The following is a 4882-nucleotide window of genomic DNA, read 5'->3' as shown; positions in this document are numbered from 1 at the left end:
AGGTAGGAGTTCTTGTAATATTTGTGCTGAGCGAATTTTGTTGTTTTAGCTTTAGTGGTTTAGGACACATTAAACTTATTAGAAGGTAGGGCCACGCCCACTTTTTAAATTTTTTTTCCACAAGTGGTCTTGTCTATTGCGATCCCCTGTGCCAAATATGAGCATTATATCTGAATTTAGTGCTTAGTTACTTTATAGGTTTTCGGTTAATCGCGATTTGTGGGCGTGGCAGTGGTCCGATTACGTCTATCTACAAATTCGGTTTTGTACAATTTTAGAAGAACGTGTTTTTGAACGACAAAACCAAGATAAATAGGAAGGTTCCAGTTGAAAAATCATTTTTTCGTCGTCCACAAGGTCAATCCCTTAAACCTAGGTATACCAAAAAAACCATTAAGCACGGCGGTGGGAGTATCATGGTCTGGAGCGTGTTTTCATGGCATGGCATCGTGCCAATTGTTCGAATAAATGGTAAAATGGACCAGTTTTAGTATTTGGATATACTGAAAAATAATATGTATTTCAATCCATGCCCATAAACTGGACATTTATGCAAGACAATGATCCGAAACACACCGCAAAGGTAGTAAAGTATGGTCTTGGCAATAAAAAATTTAGAATATATGAGCGGCCTGTGCAAAACCCAGATCTGAAACCAATAGGAAATTTATGAATTGATATAAAGTTCAAAATAGCAAGCAAAAAATTCAAAAATTTTGATAATTTATGGGCTGGAATTGAGGAGCCTTGGTATTCAATCCCAAAGGAACGATATCAAGAACTGGTGGACAGCATGCAGAAAAGATGTGAGCGGATGCTTAAAAATGATGGACATAGTACAAAATACTAACGGAATGAACAATCTTTTGCAATTTTTTAATAATTTTTATACATTTTTGTACCTTTTTTTAAACCCCTTTTCAGATTGTGCTATTTAAGTGTCCAAGCTGTCATATAAGATATTGATGTTTTCGTCTTTTTTTGGCGATAATAAAATATTTATTGTTTCAGTGTTATAGTGATATTAAAGTGACTAATTTTTAAAATAAAACGCATTCCTCTTTAAATCCGTAAGTGATAAACCTAAGGAATAAATAAATGTTTTCTTATTTGATGACCAAGTGTGCTATTTATGTGTCCATGGCTGTACATATAACTATATCTATCTCGATTAGTTTTAGGTGCTACGTACAACTGCTAGGTGAAGAATACTATAATACTCTGTAACAACTGGTTGCAAGAGTATAAAAAATTTTGTTTGGAGATCATAACTAGGAGAGTAGTCATGATCCAATTATATAAGGTTGCATTACTTTGGAGCGTATTTCTTTTTTTAACTTATGTATGTATTGTATATATGTATGTATGTACATATGTTTTGATGAGTTTGTGTGACAGTCCATTCATATTCAGCAACACTCAAAATACTCATTTTCATTGCCTGTAATTTTTGAAAAATATATTTCTAGACATTTTTAGTTTGATATACTTAAGTATGGTTGTTTGGATCTCTCGACACAACCGTACATAAATTAATTCTGGAAAATAGTAAAGAAACTAGAAGGTTTCTAGAAAAATCTAAAGATAAATTTTCAACAGAAATCGTCGACAGAAGCGTACGTACACAAGTCCTTACTAGAAAATCTTATGTAAATTATGACTTAACCTTTCTCATTTTCTGTTAGATAACCGAGTTCCTAGAATCATCGTCGCAATTCTATACACAAAGTTTTTGTTTTCTTCGTCAGCGTCTAATTGTAAAACATTGAACTATTTAAAAATAGAACTCATATTATATGTAGTTCAATAATCCCAAACCCTGGGTTGTTAGAAGAAGAGGCTTTTTCTTAGAATATATTTTATATACAACATTACATAAATATATATGTTATTAATAACCTCATTAACTTATCAGATAGTTAACGTAAACTGTAAATAATACATACATATGTATGTACATACATATACATACATATATGTAAGTACATGTAATGTTATAACATTTAAACTGATACTGACTACAGAAGCCGGGAACATCATTTTACATGGAAATCGAAACTGATTTCTAGAAAATAAAAAACGCGCATACGCTCAATGCAAATAAACAAATAAATTTTATTGTTTTATTTTTTATAAACAATTTCAACTAATATTTAACTCTAGATTATTTATAAATGCCAGGGTTGCCTCTGTACAAATATTTATATGTCTCTGTTTAAATTCAAATTCTAAAACTTATGGTTTTCATACCATTCGACTATTTAGTTTCACGGCCAACAAAATATCTTGTTTTTCAAAAATGTGCTCGAACCTTTTTATACGAATAATAACTAAATTACTTACAATACTCTAATAAATCTTAATTAAATGCATATTAGGGGAGAACTCCACCTACTTGTAGAGCAATACTTCTTATATTTTGAACTTAAAAACGATGTGTTTCAGCGAGTAAATGGCTTCGAATTAGTTTATTTGCATAACGAGCTATAAATTAAAATATTTGAGACTGTTATTAGAATTGAAAGTAATTCCGAAAGTGCAAATGAAGTCGAATGAAGCGCAACTCGCCTCACAGCATAAAGCAGCAACTATCCATAACTCAGTAATTCCGAATTCGAATTGTTTATCGATTATTTTCAAAAGGAGGCTATTCTCGTGTTAAACCTAGTAGTAAGTAAAGGTCAACAACAGGATAGGGCTTGTAAATTAATTAGTCGATTGAAGGTTGTGCGCTAAGACGCCAACCGTGTCCATAAAGTAGGCGGAATATGGAATGTTGGAGTCTCCTTAGCCGAGGAGGACAATGCATAATTAAATTTTCTAAACGTACTTGTTTATAAAAAAGCTTATTTTTTGAAATTACTACTATTCTGACTCAAACAATAACTGGTGCAAGTGGTATTCTCTCTGAGGAACTATGAACAATCAATTGCTGTAAAATTTTACGGCGAACTTATTAATATCATACAACTTTAAGGTATCGGTCGCTTATAATGAAGAAATGCTGACAGGGAGAGTCCTTATCCCATTTTTGGAGAAAAAATGGAATTGCGTGGAACTAAAATTCGTATAGGGATTAAAACTTAAGCCCAAATGTAAGAAAAACATAAATTGTATCTTGGAATAACTAACTAATTTGGCTAATATTGTGAATTCAGATATTGATTGTAATTTGCCAAATGGTTCAGCTAATCCAAATTATGGTAAATTGGTTTGTACGAGCTGTACTCGTATTCTATGGGATCATGTTTTCTAAACCAAATTTGGACTTTGGTTAATAAAATGAAATTTAATATCACAGGCTACCTTAATAACAACTTCACTTTCATGACGACCCCACTAATCTGGAATACCCACTTAAATCTGGCTATCACTAAATTAACCATAAGCAACTTGATTAAGCGTTTGTGCGTATACTCGTATGGTACATACCTCATTTGGACCAAAGAAGCAGGAAAGTTTTGTGGCTATGCAATGCAAATATCGATAAATCACCACCTAATCCAAATTCATTAAATAAATAACTATGTAAGTCTTTGTTATTGCTCAGATTATTTATTGTGTAAACTCAAGCATTATTGACATTTAAATGAAGTTGTATCCCGGAATATAAATACGGTTATACCATGGATTACCTTTTTCTATTATTTCACGATTTGGAAAACGACCATCGAAGTAACCGCGTTCAGTACTCTCCTCGCTGCTGCTATCGTCGACCCTTAATATCATTTCACTATGACCACTACGTGAGCCCCATTGAGCCGAAACCAAGCTGAATATCATCAGACAACCGAGAAGAACCATTAGGAATACGGAGAAGGCTTTCATCTTACTACTATATGATGAATTTCCAGGCGCGTGATTAGTAGGATTACTTTGTTTTTATTAAGGTAAAGCGTGTTGTTTTGGCTAAATGTCAGGTCCGACTATTCGCTATGATGTAAGGTTGGCATTGAAGGTGTGCGGTTTTATAAACATCGATTAGTATTAGGCACATATGTACTATATGTGGGCCATTCCATCAATTGGCGACATGGTTTTGTACCGTATTCGGATCAAACAAAGAAAGTACTATTACTTTTATTTTTAATTGAGTGCAAAAAATTTTGAAGTTACACAATTTTATGCAAAAAACTCCCAGCTTTCTGATAAAAATATTTTCAAAATCCAAAAAATTTTCAAAATTTACTTTTCCATTCGATTCCTCGTTCAATTTTACATAAGCATCAATGTTCAAAAATATGGGATTCTGATCCCATAAACAGCAAGAAAATGGAATTTTGAAAAAAGTTGGCGGAAAAGCACAAAAAACTGTTTTTTTTGGAAAAAGATTTTTTTTTTGGATTTTGAAATTTTTGATCAGAATACGTGTATAAAACCATGTCGCCAATTGATGGAATGGCCCATAATATACAAGGAAACTGTTACCATTACTTAGAGTGTTCAGAATATTGTCAAGTGGCAGTGAATTACACTGAGTACAGCAAATACGTGAAATTAAGGTTTTAATACGTGCTTGTATGCAGATTTGCATGGTGGAACGAAATTTAAGTTGGCATGCTCGTCGATAATATTATTTATTTTTATTGAATTTCTCTGCTTTTTATTGCATTTCATTTTTGCCGTTATTTGCTTCAAATTTTGTGTGAAGTGCTTACAGTTAATTTTTCAAGCATTTTAAATTCTTGAATCAATTTCGAATTGAACTACATCATTAGAAGGGAATCTTTGAAACAACTTCTTTCTTCTTTTCAACAACAACACTCAACTGGCATACTCACTCAGACCATTACAACTGCCATAAGAGAGCTGATGAAGATCGTGTGAGTAAAAATAGACACTCGTCAGTTCAGGTTTATCAAAGAAGAAGTAAAGGATTATA

This window comes from Bactrocera dorsalis, chromosome 4, assembly GCF_023373825.1.
Source record: "Bactrocera dorsalis isolate Fly_Bdor chromosome 4, ASM2337382v1, whole genome shotgun sequence".
Lineage (NCBI taxonomy): Eukaryota > Metazoa > Arthropoda > Insecta > Diptera > Tephritidae > Bactrocera > Bactrocera dorsalis.
The sequence above is the reverse complement of the archived record's forward strand: the minus strand, read 5'-3'. Positions refer to the sequence as shown.